Source organism: Agelaius tricolor, unplaced genomic scaffold (genome assembly GCF_023055355.1).
Source record: "Agelaius tricolor isolate 1412-34295 unplaced genomic scaffold, bAgeTri1.0.p SCAF_3, whole genome shotgun sequence".
In the NCBI taxonomy this organism is placed as follows: domain Eukaryota; kingdom Metazoa; phylum Chordata; class Aves; order Passeriformes; family Icteridae; genus Agelaius; species Agelaius tricolor.
Window position 1 is genome coordinate 64656241 of NW_027269263.1, and position 19574 is coordinate 64675814.

Below are 19574 nucleotides of genomic sequence, written 5' to 3' on the forward strand. Positions count from 1 at the left end.
GTGCATCTCCTTCTTCTTTTAAATTGTATTTTTAAAAATTGCCTCCTTCTCTTTAGTTCTGTATGCCACTTACATAGAGGGGATCAGGAAGAAATTTTCTGATTAATATTTATGAAAAATCTTGTTTGTGAATATTTGGGAAGAGTGAGTTTTATGATGTCATGGTAACCTGAAGTTTGTAGTAAAATGTTTAGATCCTTCTCTGAAAAGACCTCTGTTAATTGGCAACCTGTACCTATAGCAACAGAAATACACCTCCTTCAGTTTCATTTTTCAACCAAGTATTTTAGGGAAATCTTTTCAAAACATTGCTTTTAGAGGAGCATTCAGTTCATAAGTAAAGAAGGAAACTGGAGTAAACTGGAGTACAAATTTGCTGCCATCAGTAGATTGATCTTGGGTCCCTTTAATTGTTCCCAAAATTCTGATTTTAATCAGACAAATTTGGAGTAAGAAACACACAAGACATCAACATGAACTATTTTGAAAAAAAGTCAGGGTAAAATGCTATAGTGGATACAGTGTTTTCAAAGCATGATGTGTCCAGCTCTGGTGTCAACAGCAAACCAAGCTCTCCTGCCTTCAGAAGTGATTCTGAAGAGAACACTGACATAACCTGACCCCAAAATGTCTCCAGTGCAAATTTGCTGCCATAAAAATGGGTGCTCATTATACTGGCAAGATCCAGTTTTAATATTGGCAGGTGTAATGAAATCTCCCTGTGCATCACAGTTCCTGAGCTATGCCATCCTTGTTATTGCACTCCTGAAACTCTCTTAAGTAGAGAACTCAGCATTTGCATAAATTCCCTGAAGATCTATGAAGAAAATGTTCCAAGGCCCTCGGGGGCTAAGTCTGTCTGGTGGAGTATATGAATAAATCTGTCAATTTTGAATCATTAGGAATGGATGGCTTTAGGCTTGATTTTAAATGGGTGCCAGTATATCTCAGGGTTTTCCTAAAGACAGAGGATGGGCAGGAGAAGCTTATATTATTCTCCTTGTTTGGATGGTGTTAATGAGAGTGTTACCAGGAATTGTGTGGGAGTTATGGAATCAGAAAACCACAGAATAATTTAGGTTGAAAAAGACCTTTAAGATCATCAAGTCCAGCCATTAACCCAATGCTTCCAAGTCACCACTAAACCCTAAGCAACAAATCTTCAAAGTAAGTAATTTGTAAATACAAGGTAACCATATTAACACAGAAAAATAGACACCCAAGCAGCATCTGCTGAATGTCATACCATTTTTTCCTATGTTGTTGCAAGCAGGCTAGGTGGCATAAATCATTCCTGACTCTGTTTGCATTTCTATTTTTTCCGTATAAATTAAAGACAAATTATATAGGTGGATAGAAGCATTTTAAAGCACTGAATTTATAGGCATATATTTTCTCAAATGTATGTGTTTTGGTGTTGCTATTGGGAATATGGAATATTGGTAAAATTCTCATGGAAGTATTCTCTTAGAATCCTGAACTTTCAGACTGAATTACATAGATTATGGCCAAAAGACCTCTCAGTCCCTAAGGTAAGGAAAGACAGTCTTGTACCACCAGTCACAGATTTGAATGTGCTGTGTCTGGCTTTTCCTAAGACTCTGTGTGTGATCTTATGTACATTTAGGTGAACAGCCTCAAAAAAGTCCACAAGACCCATTCATTAATAATTTAGGTCTGAAAAGGTGACACCCTGAGCACTTCAGTCTATACATTATTTGACCTGGAATTAAAGTGAGAAACATTTCTGAAAGTCAAAGTTGCTTGACTGCTGTAGGGTTCACAAAGCAAAAGTAGCAAAAGGTCCCTCATGTGTGCTAACTTAGCTGCCCCCAGATGCTTAAACCAGCAGAGCTAAACACAGAAATACAATTACAGTGTGATCTGAAAGGCAAAAGACTGGGGGCAAGAAAAAATCCTTTGTCTTCCCTGGCTTTCACTGACACTGAGGAAGACCTTGCTGTTCCTTGCCATCAAAATCTTTGTCTCAGACTCAATTTATTGGGGCAGTGATACTTAAATGAGGCTTTCCAGGCAGTCATCTCCAGGATGTCCTCTCCAGGCTGCCCCAGAAGGACTGGTTTGGCCCTGAGCTGTGCAGGGAGGTGAGGAAGTCGCCAGTGTGATACCCCAGGGGATGTATTGTGAAACTGCATTCTACAATGGTGGGCTCCTTGGATATGATACATACCCAAACACATGTGTAATTAAAAAAAAGCCAACCAAAAAACCCCAACAACAACAACAACAACAACAAACAAACAAACAAACCCAAGAAACAAAAAACCCAAGAAAACCAACAAAGCCCAGCAAAAGCCAAACAAGTTCTGAGCTTTAGAAACAAGGGAGAGCACATAGATTGCCTGTGAAAATGTGCATTCATATTTTGTATGAGCAAAGAGCATTGAGACCTTATCCAAGAGTAAATGTGTAGATCCTCTGTTGTGTAATAAGACGGTCAGATATTCTAGATTTTCTAGAATATTCCCCAGCTTCTTACATGCAGCAGTCAAACTCATGGACATGACCTACATTGGCTTCTAAGACAAATCCCATCCTGCTGCACACAATCAGCTCTCACAGTGATGTGTCCATTAAAAATGCTTCAAGGTGCTAATCCAGAGCAATCTTTTCCCTTTTGACAATTGTTAAAGAAAGAAAAAGTACAACTCCTTGGTAACTACACAGATCTGCTGAAATCAGATATTTCCCTTTCCCATTACTGCCACACTGAAGATTCCATTTTCTTTAGGGAAACCTCAAGAGGCAGCAATCTAGTTTTGAACTATTGCCATCACCTCTCTCAGCTGCCTAGATAACACTGCAAACTGGATATCTTTGTTGTTTAAAATACATAAAAATAAAAAAAAAAAATAACAGGCACAGGAAAACCAAGAACAATTTAGAGATGACTGCAGTAATTTTAAGAACTCTGGGCTTATCCAGGTTTTCCTGAGGAACCCAAATAGACACAAATGTGATAAGAAGTTTTAAAAGTATATTTTATGTATATTCTGTAATCTGTTTATTATATGTTTCATTTTGAATAAACTAATTAATAATTTAATACATAATTTAATGTTTTTTCTGGTTTTAATAGTTTCTGGGTCTTTTTTTTTTTTGCTACCTCATTAAATGGAGATTTCTATTAGACAGATAGACTGCTAATTGTGTCCTGACATTTTGTTTCATCCAGCTTTTCAAGTAGTTCTTTACAGCTATGAATTTCTAGGAAAAGCAGGCTCCGGTGGAAAAATGCCAATTCTTCTTAAATATGGCATTCTGAAAAAAAAAAATCTCCTTTTCTTTCTTTTCCTTGAAATGATACTAATGCAGGTTTCCATCAGAAACGAGCCTGGCCTCCTGCCAGAGTATGTGAGAGAAGCTCACATCATCTGTGGCTCTGGGAAACCTCAGCTCATTGGACTCTTGGCATCCCCTGCTTCAGCGCAGTTCGGGCACGTGGGCTGCTTCAGCAACAGGGAATGTGGAGTAACTCCAGGTTTTACAAGGTTATGCACTTCCCAGGACATGGGATACAACCTAGAAATACTCCCCAAGCAGCATAAGGACTGTGGGATAGAAGATGAGAAGAAGGAAGGTAGTAAAGGATTGAGGAGGGTAAGAGATTCCATCTGACCCAGACAAGACAGCATTCATGGACTTGTCTCATTCTCAGCTGGAAAGATCTGAATTTTCCCTATTCTTTTGTCAATTACAACACTGAGTGGTACCTTTCAGCTTTTCTGGAGTTCTGGAAATACCAAAGTGTGCCTCAAGGCCCACAGCTCTGGGCTATCTCAGGCTCCCTCAGATTTTCCATATGGTTGTGCAAGAAGGCCTGGACTGCCTTATTTCTAGTCCATTGCTTCATTTTAGGCAAATATATACAGAGCTTACCTTCAGTTTTTAAGGATATTCCTCCTTCAATTAATGAGGGGAAAAAAGAAAAGAAAAAAAAGGAAAAGGGAAATGGAAAAACAAGCCAGGCACTGGTGACTGATTAATTTTCTTTTGACACATTGTTTGCCTAATGCTTTATTGGAATAGGATAACATTTGCATGAACAAGAAATCCACGAACATGGGCTTTTAATAATCAAACTGCTAACTTAAGTGTCATAGCAGTGTTTGGGTGATTAATGAAAGGTGTTTATAGCACCACTTATTCTGTTTCATTTCAGCAACTGTGCAAAACTCCTTACAGAGTGTATGACATGTTGCTCCCTTTTTAGAGCAGTCTCCATATGTTCATTAAGGTGGAAAAAAATACAGAAGCTAAATGCAGGTGTCAGCTGAAACCTGCAGAGGATCACTGCTTCATTGGTTTGTGCTTTCTTCTTTGATTTGCAATTAACATATTTCAGGACTTCAGACATGTTTTGCCTGTTGTCCCTGGGGTGCTATTGTTCCCTTTGTGTGGTTTGATTTCTTTCTTCCTTTTTATTTCTGCTTTTTAAGTATTACATTTTTACTGACACAAAGAAAGATATCAGAGGGCAGAAAATATTCTTGTGCATCTACCTGCCACGGGATTGCTTATTAGGATATTTGCTTCTTCCCTACTTTTTTTTTTTTCTTTTTAAATCACACAGTTGTCTTAATGCTGAGGACCTTGAAATCCCATGGGAAGACCATCTTAAATAAGGAATCAAAACAATTCAGGCTTCTCATCACAGCTGTGAATTGAAAAATAAGCACACACCATGTTCACTCCCCTAACTGAGACACTTTCTGGAGCCTGTATTTAATGATGAAATGCAGCAGGTTTTTACATTTGTTTGGGACCTAATGAGCTGCATTACATGAGACTGAACTACCGCAGCCATCCTGAGAGAATCCAGTATGGCAAAGTTTCAGAAAATCTCTGACTGCACTTCCTCCCTCTTGCCTCCTGCCTTCTGTTGTCTCCGCTCCTCTCCTGGCCACCTTTGCCGTGTTGCAACAAAGGAGTGAGCAATATTAATTTGGTGGGGCTTCCTCCCTGACTTGCAAGGTTAAGAACCAGAGAAAACAGCTTAAAAACCACCTTCTGTGGAGAACTCCAATGTCTTATGCCCATGAGAGTGGGTGGTGGGAAAGGCTGATGTCTGGGCAGAGCTACCGCAGGTCATTCCTTCTGTCCTCAAGCTGGCCAGAAATCCAGATGAGAAACTGCTTTTGCATATTGGCAACCCTTGTGCTGGTATTTGAAAGGAGGTAGTTGTCATGCTTAGCATTTGCATGTTCAGAAGCTAGTGCTCCTACTCAGAGGGGGAAGTTAGTCATCCAAAATCCTTGGGAGAGGGGGAAAACTGGTTATATTTACAGGAGCCAATGTACTAACCAAAAAAACATGGAAACAGAGAGATAGGGATAGGTGCCATGGGTGAGTGAAGACATTTTTTCAGGATTCAGTGTTATCTCACAGACTTTCTACATCCCATGCTGTTTATGCCAGTATAAATGTCAGTACAGTAAAAGGATGCATCATCCATTTCTTGGACATGATAATATCAGCAGGGCTCATTTCTGTGCTCTTCACATGGATTCCTTTTGAAGGTGCCTGCCTCAGATTTTTAATATCAGTTTCATCTATAAATATGGGTCTGCATTACACACTCTCTGGTGTATACATGTCCTTTAATTCTTTTACCATTCAGCTGAATTAATTGTTATGATCAAGCAAGGGAATCATAAGAATTGTCCTCCTGTTTTCACTCTCAGGCTATTTCCTTATCCAGTGTAATCCTAGATCTTCCTTAAAATATTAAAGAAACTGATACCTATTAGAGAAAATATGAGCTACCCCTTTCTGAAACACTCCTTTTCTATCTCCTAACTGTAAGCTGATTTAAGTGCTGAAGCTTCTAAGGTGTTAAATTTGCCTCTACCATTATTGTTACTGCTGAGGAGGTAAGAATGTTTGAAAACATTCAAAGAGAGGAAAATTTTAACACTTTTTTTTTAATAGAGAAACTTGCTATATTTTAGGTTGCATGCACATTGAACAAGGCATGGGTGAGCCAGAGATGTTAGAGTTCAGTATTCTTATGTTTCTTATGTTGAACCTGATTCGTGTTTTTATGGGGCAACATTTTGCACAAGTCCCATATTGTAAAAAACTGCTGTGGCTGCCATGACATGGGCATATAAGTGGGAGGATACTCATTATTCCAGCTGTTTTTTACACCTGATGGATAAGATCCTCCCCAATAAAATTATTAGGATCCTTATCATAGTTCAGGTAAGAAATCTGCATTTTAAACAGATTTGACATTGCATTAGACTGGTGTATCTATGCAGAGTTGCTTGTTGTCAAAAGGGCCTAGGTAGGAATTTTGGGAATTTTTGTTCATCAAGAGAGAGTCCAGCCCATGAAATTAAAAGATGTCTGAGACTGGGTATTCTCTTCTTCTCAGCTTATCAGCAACAAACTTTGGAAATTATAGATGCATATATGATATAAAATGCTAAAGAATGAACTGAGCTAATTTTTCTCTTGAGGATCTTTCAAATCAGGAACTTTGAGAATAGCCTGATAAAAATGTATAGATTCTTTATTGGATCTCTAATGAGTTGCTGTCCCTCTAATTGCTGTTTATGCTTATTTTCCTCTAATATCCCATTTGAAAACATTTGAATGATTCTGTGCTCAAATCTTTCATTTTCTTCTATCTGGCTAGGTAAGGAAAGTGGGAATGGAAACAGAGATAGAAAACCCTGCAAGTTTGTTTTTAGGCTATCTTTACTTTGGGACAGACCTTGTTGGTGAATGACATCTGCTGTTACAAAAGCTCAAAAATACAGAACATCACTTTACATAACAATGTCTTTAACAGAATTCAGAAATGTTATTTGCAGGGAATAGTGTAAGCCTGGGTGTGCTCAGCTGTCTGTATTACACTTTTCCTCTTTAAAAGCAGTATTTAAACACACTGTGGCCAGAGTAATTTATGGAGTAAACCTTGAAAAATTCTAAATCAGGATTAGTGTCTATTAACTCTATTAAGTTCTATTTGGCAGTCAACCAAAGTGTCAATTGAGCGCACATTCCTCTTTATCCAGTAACTAATACTGGAAAAGCCACATGTACAATACCATGTGAAAAAAGGTGTCCAGGGTAATGCTGCAACTATCAGGCCAAATTCTCTGCTGGCATAACTCACTGTATTTCCAAGCCAGATCTTTCAGAATAACCCGCCTGTCTCAAATTAATTTTTTGTATTCACTTTTTAATAAGCAACTTTCCAAGCAACGAGGGTTTTTTAGCTGCATGACTCCTATTAAAGTCAATAGGAGTCATGTGGCTAAAACCCTATGTGATGCTTGAATTTATTGGAAATTGGCATCTGCTGCTGAGAGCACTTCCATTGTTTGGCCTTCCTGCCCAATCATCACTTTCTGCCTGGCCATGTAGCTCCTTGTGCTCCTACTTGCTGGAACCTCCATGCCTAACCTTTCTATTCCTTCCCCAATATCCTTTCACACTAAACATAAAAGTGCCTCCTCTGTGGAATCATTAGTGCCTCACGCCCTTTTGTTTGGATTTTCTGTGCACGGCCTCTTTGTTTGGCCTTGGCTGTTGCTGAACTTTGCTGTTGGCTGCTCTGAATCGTTGCATTGTTCGTGCAACCACTGACGTTTGCATGATCCTGCAGCATCTGGGTGGATGAAAGGTGCTCTGCACACAAAAGCCTGGCTCCTTTCAATCTCATTCTGAAATGATAGGGGTTAAAATACCTTCAAGTGGGTCTGACAGTGTCGCTTTACTGAAAAATGAGCTTCTAGCAGGTGTTACCAATTATTACCTGGGAATTTCTTGCTTCCCCAAAATGATGTTATTCAGCTGGAAATATGTTTCACTGCAGTTTCTCTGAGAAGTTTTAATCAGTGTGAATGTGGGCTGCAAAACCAACCCTTAGAGCATTGTTGTAGGATTTACTCACCAATAACTGAAAGCAGTGTATACTTTGTTAAAAATACCAAACCAACTTTTTGCTTGGTTCCCTATGCATTTTATATGGACATGCAGATGGACAGTATTCTAATTTCTATATTTGTCATAGAATCATAGAAAAATTTGGGTTGGAAAGGACTCTAGAGATCATTGAGTTCCAACTCCCCTGCCATGGGCAGGGACACCTTCTACCAGACCCAAACCCAAACCATTCTGTGATTCTGTTCAATGGTTCAGTAATGAATATTCTTCTCCAAAAAGTGTCTCTGAACATCTGAGTTTAAAAAAAAATAAAAATTATATATATATATATATATTTAATGGCAATCAACTAGAGTTTACAAACAGTTTTAAGAACACTGTAAGACTTTAGGAAGACTGTATGGGAAAATTGCTAATGATTGAATCTGAGTGTTGTACAGCTGTACAATAAAGGGTAGAAGCTGTCCAGTATTCTAAAGAGAAAGTGTGATTCAGATGCCTTCAGGTACTATATTAAGATAAATAAAAATCTTAGGATTGAAGGCAGCATTACTCAAGCAACTTGCCAGCCAGTTGACTAAAGTAAGATGTAGATTATCTTCAAAAAAGATCTTGAAAAGCAATGGAGCACTGAATGAATGAATATAGAACTCTTTTTGGGACAGTTATTGCTGAAAATCTCATATTTTTACATGGATGTACTACATGAGAAAACCTGCAGTGTTTCCCTGTAAGAAAATTTTGCATTTTTTCAGGCTATTATAGACTGAAAAATCTTTAAAAATATATTATTTTCATTCATTGAGTGGCTTTAATGCTTATCTAGGGATCCCAGATCTTCAGAAGTTTATTTGTCTATCAGAGGTGCATCACTTGTGGTGCAAATGTCAGTCCTTCTTTGCCCTCATTATTTGGGAGTGTGCTAAGATAAAAGGAGTACTTTTCTCTTATGCCTCTTTCCTTCCCAGTCTTGCTTCTCTTACAACCAGAATAATGTGAGTTAGTGGCAAGTGCTGTGACCATCTTTCAGGGTTTACCCTGAAAAAAATAGATTCATGTTCTTAATACATTTTCTTGGTAAGGCTGCTGCTGGCCAAGTGAAATTGCAAGTGTGTTTCCATTTGACAGGGTTTGGAATGACCTTTGCTCATTTTCCACAGGATTTTCTGTGGAACATTTACCGTAGCCATGTTTATCAAAGTAGTTTTTTTCAGATTTTCCACTTTTTTGAAGTCCAGTGTTTGGCCTGAGAAATACTTTGTTCCTAAACAAAAGACACCAGAAATTATCAAACATAAATGTGTGAGATAAACACATGCAGAAAAAGTGCTGATAGTAATATTAACATTTTGTAAAGGAAGAGTGTATCAGAGATGTGTTTTTGAAGAAAAATTAAGAAACTTTTCATTAAGAAAATTATTTTATCTGATGTAAATATGACCTGAGATAAATTTGAACTGCCCTGGAGAAAGCAAAAATCTGTGCCACACTGTGGGACATCCAAACTAAGCAATCCCCCAGATAAAAGATTTAGCACAAAGTTACTTTTAAACTAAAGAAGACCAGCACTTTAATCTTTTTGCTTGATTTCCCTTTCAAACACAGTCATCCATTTAGTTCCCTGCTGTCCTCATGAAGAATTTCCTCACGATGAAATCAGGGTTCGGAGATTTATTATGCAACGAGCAGAGCAGGTTCAAGCTGATAAAGGCTTCCTGGGTGAGTGAAGGATGCTTAATGCCAGGAAAGATACTCTTTTAATGTGAGGTTCTTGACCATTTATTACATAAAAATGTTAATCTGATAGTGTTTTTAATCTGCTTGTTATCAGCAGCGGCTGCTTGGTGTTAAAGACAAGATAAAAGGCAGAGCTGAAGAAGCAGATTTGGGGAGCACTCTCTCAGTTAACATGCTGGATGCAACACACCTGCCTCCCATTTATCTGCTCTTCCAGAGTGAGGAGGAGAGGGATTAGGGCTGAGATAAGGCACAGCTTGGTGGGCTGATTGGGCGGCGGAGTGCGTGCGCTGAAAGGACACGGCGCCACAGATAAGCCGCGATAAACGCCGGGACAGTCATTTCCCAGGAAGCTCTGCAGAGCAGAGGATTTGCTCTACATGCCATTTCGAGGGGTTCTCCGAAAGCAGAATATTTAATCCTTCCTCACCCCTCCACATCTCCCTCCCGCCTCACAACGGCCTGCAGGATTTATGAAGCCAAACTTCCTGCAGATTTTCCATCCATGGTGTGCCCTGGGCTTGTTCCAGCTAATGGATGGGCTGGTCCTCGCCGTGAAATCTTGGCAGGGAAGAGACACTGTGGTTAGTCCTGCCTTTTGTGCGTGCAAAACCAATTGCTGGTGTAAAATAGAGAGTGGCTGTCAAACTGGGCTGAAGTCTCTCATGGACTCAGGAGTTATTGGTGGCCTGGAGGACAAGCACTGTAATAATATGAACCTTGTATTCTGAGACGACCAAGATAAAAGTTATCTCTGCCTACAAGACAAAAATACAAACTTCTTCTTGCAGGATTTGGCTCAGCAGTAAAGTTTTCATATTTGAGTTGACACAAATATTTGCAATCAGTCAAGTAGCTGGATAGCAAAGAGCTTGCCCATTTCAGAAAATGTGGGGGATTAAAATCATTGACCCCAGGATGAAGCTATGACCAGTCCAAGGTTTTCTTGCCTGAGGAAACATGAACTCATTTCCAGCAGTGAATCCCACATATTTCCCACAATCTAGTAGACTACCATAGCAACCAGCCACATTTTTATGTTGGGATGATCTGCTTTTTACCCAAAAGAGATATTTACAGTTATCATTTCTGTTGAAATCAATAAAAAAAGTCTTCCTTGGAAATGCAAACTCACACTGCTGAGAAACTTCCAGCAATGTCGTGGGCTGATGTTAAATTCACACAGCATTTGGTCTGAATGGGTACAGCCTGTGCAGGCACAAGCACAGTGTGTTACTGTGACTTCAGGAGGAGCCATGGATGCACAAGCTGGGTGCATCCAGGAGCAACCTACACTTTAGGCAAATAAAGCATTTGAAATTACTTTAAAGTGAACAGGCTGAAGTCTGCACATCCTTTGGTGTAGCATGGATGTGAACTGGTCAGCCACAGGCGGATGGATAGAGCTGGATGGATGCTGTACGTGTGCTGCCCAACATCTCCTACTCAATGGATTACCAGAAATCCTGAATCACACTCTGTAGTCAAGTGGGATTTCTCTATCTTTGAGCTGTCCTGTGTAGTGGCAGTTGTCCCTGCCCATGGCAGGTGGGTTGGAACAAGATGACATTTGAAATCCCTTCCAAACCAAACTGTTCTAGAATTCTATCCACATATGCTAAACCCAAGGGAGACACATATTAACAATCCTACATCATAGGCATCTATGTTTATGAGGGAAACAATGGTTAGAGTAAAAAAAACTCCCAAAGGCAGAACAAATGAAAAATCAAGTGTTTGTTGTTGCTTGCTCAGACATTCACTTGCTGATCCACTCAACTGCATTTAAAAAGAGTGGGGAGCTGTGTAGCTAGTATCCAGAGCATCCAAAGTTCTACATTTCCCCCAAAAGCAATATTAGCAGAAGGGTTCACCAAAGGAGCTGGGCAATACCTTGGTGTAAAGACTGTTTATATTAAGGTTTTCTCTTGAATTCAAATCTGGAAGCTCCTTGCTCAAGCACCAGATAGAGAAGCCTCCATTGATGCTGCTTTTAGGTTGAGAATTTCAATCTTTTCTCCTCACCAGCTGAGTAACCATGTGTCTAGACAGGATGTGATCACTGCTAAACTGATCTCTAGTTGATCTGAAGACTTAAAGTCCTGCCATATTAATTTAATCTTGGGAAACCAAAAAGTTTCTAATGATCACAGCACAGAGTTTCCCAGGCATGTGGTGTGATTCTTGGGCTTGTCCTGTGCAGGGCCAGGAGTTGGACTGATGATCCTCATGAGTCCCTTCCAACTCAGGATATTCTATGATTCTGTGATTCTACTATGGGTACAAACCTCTGGTCTCAGGCAAAAGCTGAACAAGATTGATAATTACAAAATAAACTGGAAAATGTCCAATACTGACCTCCTACAGATGATCTCAGCTAAGCCTATATTCCCTCCCCAGGCAGTCATCTGAATAAAATACTACCAGGCACTAAATGGGTTAAAACTGCTGGGGCAGCAGAAGTACTTTGTATGACAGAAGCTTTGATCCCTCTGAGTCAATGGAGGCTGTTAGCAGATGGGTCCCAACTGATCTCTAGTGGTAGGACCCAGGGAGAAGAAGCAGAAAAGCAGTCACAGCCACAAAGTCCATGGCTTAATACATCAAGTTCTACATCCAAAAGCAAATTGGAAGTCTGTGCAAGCTGCGGTGAATTGGAGTAACGTGCGTTGTTCGTCAGTTCTGCTAAGTAAGCAATCAATATATTTACTCCCTGGATAGAATACAATTTTGCTGTTGTGACAGTGCTACTTCTACTACTCTGTGAAGAAAAATGACTCCATGGAGTCTGTAATCCCTATCTGGTCAGAGCCTCCACTCTCTGGAAGATATTTTTAAAGATAACTAAAAATCATAAAGAGCACTTGCGCCGCACCAAAGCCAAGAAATTCAGGCACACAATAGAATTCAATGGCGAGTGATTAGCCCAACCTATTTCACTGAGATACTGCCAAGTCATCTGGATGGTTTCAGCAGCCATGCATCGCTTCTGCAACCCTTACATGTAGCAGAGAGTTCCCAGTGGATTCAGATGAAATTCAGCTTTTTGATGAATTTTGCTTCATATGGTTTTAAAAGGAAAATCTTATCTTGTCAGGTTTTTGTTGCTGCTTGTTTGTAGTTTTGTTTTCATTTTTGCTGTTCATGCTTATTCAGGTATCTGGCTGTATTTGAATGTTCTGATTGCAAATTTATCTACTCACAGAGCTCAGGCTCAGGCAAATCAGCAGATAGCAGTCACAAGGTACTCTTCTATCTCATTAGCAATGGAGAAGGGAAAGAGGAAAGGAAGGTGGGAGTCATGAGGAATGGACTTAGAGCTTGAATTGAAAAGAAATCATGGTGATGAGACATGTTTTTGCAAACCTACATCTTGGATAGGAATTTTCTGCATCCACTGTAGGACACTATGGGAAGATGAGAGAAACAGAACAGGAGAATCTCTGTGCTGGGAATCTCTTTAAGGACTTTGTAAAATCATCACAAAACCAGCCTAAAGGAATAGTATACTTTTTTGACCATTTCAGTTTGTTATTTGGAGATTAATGAGAAGACTTTGAAGCAGAAGATTAATGTGGTCTATTCTTATAAGCTGTTCCCCTCCTCATAAATCTCTCATTATTTTGTACACACTAAGCAGCATGTTGCTTCACCTTCTCTGAGACACAAGTCCACCAACAGATCTCTTTCATTTGCTCCCCTGCACTTCCCAGAAGTCAATACCCTACCTAAATAATACCTACACCCCTCCCAACTGATATCCTCTTCTCCTTTGGCAATGCCTCACCACTACTAATGAACAAAGAGACCAAGAAAAGAAAAAAAATTAGACTCATGAAAGTATCAGGATCAACTCCTGAGAGTACAGATATTTAAATACAGTGTGGACATCAATCTAAACGGTACAAAATTAATAAGTTTAATATTTGCTTCTCTCTCACTGTAAGTTTTGTTCTTCATTTTCTCCTTTTTGTCTTGAGAGGGATAGATTCACTGTTCTTTCATTCTTGATCTCTTGCTCTAAAGGAGTCCACCAGGTAATGTCACAGATGGTCACCACCACCTCAGCTGTCAAAGGGAAAGTTCCCATAAGAGGAAGACCTGACAGCCCAGGTGGACTCTCCTGTGCTTGAACTTCAGCACTGCAATTATAGCCCAAATACAGAGGAGAGCAGACACATCTCTCTAAACACCTCATCACTGCATTCCCACAGCGTGCCTGGAAGAAGAAATCATAGCTGCATTTTGATGTTATACAAAGATAAAGAACCAGCTAGATGAAGTGATTTATTTAGGGTCACTCAGAACATCTCTAGTTGAATCAGAAACAGAGCTTTAGTACCTGGAGCCCTGTTCCAGTTAACAGTTGTATCTGCCCAGGTGACAGACTACACTTTCACTCCACAGAATAACAAAATCAACTCTCCTGAATACACCCTGTTAGAAATGTTGTCCCCTGTAGCAAGATTGCAAGAGATTCACAAGCCTCCTACGTGCACAGAGAGCAGAACAACCCTGCCAAATGCTGTCCTAAATTATTCTTGTGTAAAATTCATTGGGTACAAAACAGGAATAGTAGAAAAGGCGGAAGGAGATGAGCTGTTCTTGAAAGTTTTTTCTTATTATGCAAACACAGAGTCCAAAGATTTTCCAGGGAATTGTTGTGTTAAATAGCCACTGTTGTAAATGGTGAATTCATAAATGAATACAAATGTGTAGCTGTCATAACTGGCAGATGACACTTCCTGAAGGATAAGCTTGTACTCTTCCCCAGCGAAGGCGGCATGCAAGAGTTTCATCTCCTGAGACTTCTAATGTACAAATTCTTTGGCAATTCTTCCTAAGGCAGAACTGTTTTTAATTTAGAAGACGTCAACCTACTTGTACTACTGGGAGAAATTAATAAGCCAAGGATGCAGGTTGGCTGTACTGTAATACTGAGCAGATATGTCTCCATTAATTGCAGGATTGCCTGTGCTCAGTTAAAAGCTGCTCTGTCTCAGAGCTTGATCGTGTTGTCTGTGCTCAGATAAAATTCCCTCGAGCTTCTAACACCTTTCCTGCTGCTGACCCCTCAAGGGTGGGTTTGTTTCATGTCTGCATGCTTCTTCACATGCTGAACTATATATTTCTTCTTTCTGTATGGCACAGATATGAATATAGATGTCCATATGTCCTCTAATACTAAGCTGTGTTTCTCTAATCAGTCTGAGACATTTAGAAAGGCAATTAAAGCAAAGAGAATCTAAAAGCCATATTCAAGTGACCTGGGTTATAAACAGGTCTTTGGATTTATATTTTCACCTGGTTGTTATAACCAGGCTCTACATGGGGCATCACTAAAACCAACTTTCTACCCTGAGCAGACATGGGCACTTCATGTTCCTTGAATTCAGCCTTGATAAATGGGACAGAGTAAGTCTGTGACAAACAAACAAACAAACAAACAAAGTAACTAAGTAACTAAGTAACAAGTAACTAACTAACTAACTAACTAACTAACTAACTAACCCCCCCCAAAAAAAACCAGCCCGGAAAACCCCACAGAAAGGAAAAGAAAAGAAAAGAAAAGAAAAGAAAAGAAAAGAAAAGAAAAGAAAAGAAAAGAAAAGAAAAGAAAAGAAAAGAAAAGAAAAGAAAAGAAAAGAAAAGAAAAGAAAGATGTTTAAATTCACATTTCACCTCTCAGCTTGGTACTTTTTTACCAACTTATGACCCTTCTCCACCTGATCTCTTCCAAAGGCCCTGTGCAGGAGAGAGGGGGCATTTACTGGAGTTATCAACTCATCCTTCAAGTTGGAGGAAAACCCTGGTCTAAAGGACTGAATGCAGTGTTTAAGCTTGAAGATATTCTGGCAGATTTACAATGTGTGCATGTACATGAGGATAACCAAAGTCCTTCAGTTTTCCCTATCCAGTTCTCTGCATGATTATTCCAGCCCAGTAAGCAATCTATTATCTGCTGGGCTGACTTATTCCCCACATTTAGTAACTCTATTCCTGCTACTAAGTGAATGATGCTCTCTAAATACCAGACATATATTATGTACAATTAACTTCCTAAATCTGTTAGGGTAACAAGAACTTGCCAGAATTAATGCTGTGCTCACCATACATAACCTATGCAAATGTTTCTAAATGAAATCAAATAAAATAAAAAAAAAAGATAAAAAGATGCTTTCATTCTTCAGTGAAATTCTGTACAGTTCAACACACTCTCAGGCAATAGGTAGTTTTTTCATTGATTTATTTTCTTTTCTGAATAGGGATGAAGTCTTCCCTTGTGCACAAAAGGAGAAGATATTAAAATTTTGGATGGTGCTATATTTAAGAACAGAATTCAGAAGGTGCACTAACACCAGAAATTCACCAAGAGTTTAGTTTAGAAGGTGATCTTCTACTAACCTAAGTATTTTAAAGAATAGTTTAAGCAAATGGAAAACACATTATATTAAGTTGCAATCAGCTTATTTAGTATTATTTGAATATTTGTTTTTACTGAGGTTGATTTGAGATTTCTAGTCAGGTTTTGACCTTAGATAGTTTAAAATGCTGTCAGTGAAACTACTCCAGATTCCCACTGACATCAATAAAATGAATTTTCACATTTGCTTGATTTTTTTTCTGGCCATTGGAAAACTCTGCACAAATGTTGGCAGCTTTTCCTGGGGAACAGTGTTATAACACAACCTTTTCACATATTACAAAAAAATCCAAACAAACCACCTTTATAGAATTTCTTTCTTTATGGTATAAGTTGTCTAAAGGATGTGCAATCAATACATTGCAAAAATGAACTCTCTTAAAAAAAAAAGGACCAACCTTTCAGGTCTGTAATTATTTGAATAACAGAGGAAATTTCACACCCCTAAGCAGGAGCTTGCCATTGACTTACAATTATATCCTTTTAGAGTGTGGTCTAGTATTTGAGATGACACCAGACCAAGACTCAGATGTTTCACTGAATTATTTATGACCTGGGACAGATACACCTGCTCTCCCTGCCTTTCTCACTTCTCACTCTTTCTATGTCACTCTTTTTCAATGGGACCTGTTTAGGTAGAGATTTCTTTCTTTATGTGCAAGACCAAGCATCAAGAAGCCCTGGCTTTAAGCAGGAATTCTAAAAAAGGAGTATCAACAGTAAACAACATCCACTACACAGTACAAATGGCTGCAAAATGGTACATAGAAAAACAATGTGGAAAAAATTAATTTGAGATATTTAAGGTTCAGAGAATTTGATGATTCAGTCTAATTGGGTGCATTAAACAAACTATATTCAGGGGATATGCTCCTGGCATGCTGTAAAAGCCTTTCCCCCCCTTTTTTTAAAATGAGAAATCTGGTTAATTAAATTTACTTACTAAACAGCTTGTATTACAACAATAGAAAATGACAGATGTCTTTCATAAAATTAGTCATATTGTGGTAATTTTCCCCTCTCCCCCAAACATTGTGTGATTATGGGCATATTTTCTCCTGTTAAAAAGCTATCTGTCATAATTGGTAACGAGTACCATGCAAAAATGTTCTGAAAGAAAAGGTGTTCTATGTGAAATGTAGAAAAGTTTTCCTGTGACAGATTTTCTCATTGCCACTTTATTCTGTGGGCTGCTAGCCGCTTGCAGAAAACTGCATAATTTTAAAGGCTTATACTTATAAAGGCCAATCATGTATTAATTCATTTGGTATTCATTGAGAGACCTTTAATCATGATGGATTAATTTATTATAAATGCGGATATAATATGTTATTTCATAATATCACTACTGTAATTTAGCAATTAAACAGTCTGTTATTATTTCAATCACTGCCCAGATCTGTATCATGATACAGTGTTTTGCTCCATGGTGAATTATTTTATATTACATATAGGACAATGGATTTTTTGGAGAGTAAACCTTTGGGAAAGCAGAAATATATAAGGTAATACTTGGCTGTGATATCCTGCTTTGTCTCTGAGATGATTAATCTGAAATACTTGGAGCCAGCAAGTCAGAAGCTTGCAGTGATTACAGGTCTGATCCAAAGCTGGCTGAAGTCAATGATGCACTCAGCACCTTGGACCCTTTTGTGAGTGAGTGGGGTGTAAATTCTTATCAGGAAAAGGATCTGGAGAGGCCAAAAATCAGACAGGTGCACCAATTAAATGCAATCTGAGCTAACAAGCAGAAATGGGCAGACACTAAAAAATTTAACTTGTTGTTATTTTGAAAGCTGAGCAAGTGCTGACCTGTATTCCTGTTCCACTAGACAGACAAATACAGAGCTTCCCAAAGGGCCTGGGATGAGGCCATTTTACCTCCATTCTTAAACTGCATTCTTTCACAGTTCTTATGCCTTCTGATGCTTTCAACTCAGAAGAAGAATCAGTGCACATTTTTGCTGATCCAATTTTACCAGTGTCAGATGTTCAAATGTTACTGTGACCCACATGGAAAGGCCCTGGGGAGAATCTGGATCAGAAGAATAATTTCCTTATTACAGATGTGCAAACTGTGGTGCTTGGAAAAGAGATACCTTGCTTTGGTTCCTATAATACAAGTGGAAGGATAAGAGGTAGAATTTCTGGAAAATGATTCTCAACCATTTCCCTTTATTCTAACCATTTGGCCTCATTTCTTTGTCCAGTATGTGCTGTTTTCATGTTGGAATTGACATCATAGCAGCATAAGACTGATACAACTGCACCAACTGCCAAAAACTCTAAAGCTTTTCTTTTCTTTTCTTTTCTTTTCTTTTCTTTTCTTTTCTTTTCTTTTCTTTTCTTTTCTTTTCTTTTCTTTTCTTTTCTTTTCTTTTCTTTTCTTTTCTTTTCTTTCTCTTCTCTTTCTCTTTTTTCCTTTCCCTTTCCCTTTCTCTTTCCCTTTCCCTTTTTTTTTTCCCTTTTCATTTTCTTGTGGTAGAAGTTGCCAAGTCTATACCTCTGGCTGGACACTGGAGAACAAATTGATCTGTTACTTTGAGCTCATTTTTTAACCTCCCTCTATTGACATTTAAGTAACTGATTCTTCTCCATCATTGTTAGCTGTCTTTTCTCCTGCCTGTCAAGAGCTTGCTAAATTAAGATTCACAGCCCAGGATAGTTTTCATATGAAACCAAAAGAAGTCAATATGTTTACTTAGATAAATGGTTATTTTACAAGGTAGTGTAAAATGCATAATTTTCTGTGGTATATAAATCCATGAACCACAATCCATCATGAGTGACTCATTTAATCTCTGATGTATCAATGGCTGCCTTCTTCAAAGAGCAATCTGGAATAAGTGGCTCACATTAGGAGATCTGGAAAAAAGCTGCACAGGGGGCAAGTGAGGAGACCAGAATCAAAATGATGGAAATGCATCCTTGGTCATAAGACAGAGATCACAAAATCCTGTTAAAGCCTCCAGTGTATCACTCTCCCTTTCTAGGATTCAGGCCCTCAAAAGCATTTTCTGCTGCTTTTCCTTCTCACATTTGGACTGGATTACAGAGCTATCTGCAACCGGAGATGAGGAGCATTTTTACAGGCTAACAAATCTACTAGAACCAATGGTTTTAATCTCTCCTTGGCTACAGAATCAAAGCCAAGTTCTTTGCAGGTGCAAATGGGATCTGCTCCACTGCCTTAGGTGGAGTTTCACTCATTTACACCATTAAAGAATTTGGCACTGAGGATGTTGAGATCAAAAGGTTCCAGTTGGCAAGGAGTTGTGCAGAAGAGAATCTGTCTGGGGAAATATTCTGGGAAGACCTATCTATTCTGTGAAAAGAGAATTTACCTCTCCCCAGAGGGGTCTGGTATTGATAAATTCAAATTATTCTAAATTTTGGGACATCTCCTCTGACCCTGCTAATTCTAAACTGGGCACTTTGGAAAGTCTGCCAAAACCCTGCAGAAGGAAAGCACATTGGTGTGCTCCTCTGTGTG

The 19574-nt window shown here is 38.9% G+C and overlaps 1 protein-coding gene across 1 annotated transcript in view; it reads right to left on the bottom strand.

Moving 5' to 3' along the window:
- Window positions 1-19574, bottom strand: part of CELF2 (CUGBP Elav-like family member 2) — a 548688-nt gene that overhangs the window by 516106 nt on the left and 13008 nt on the right. The window lies entirely within an intron of this gene.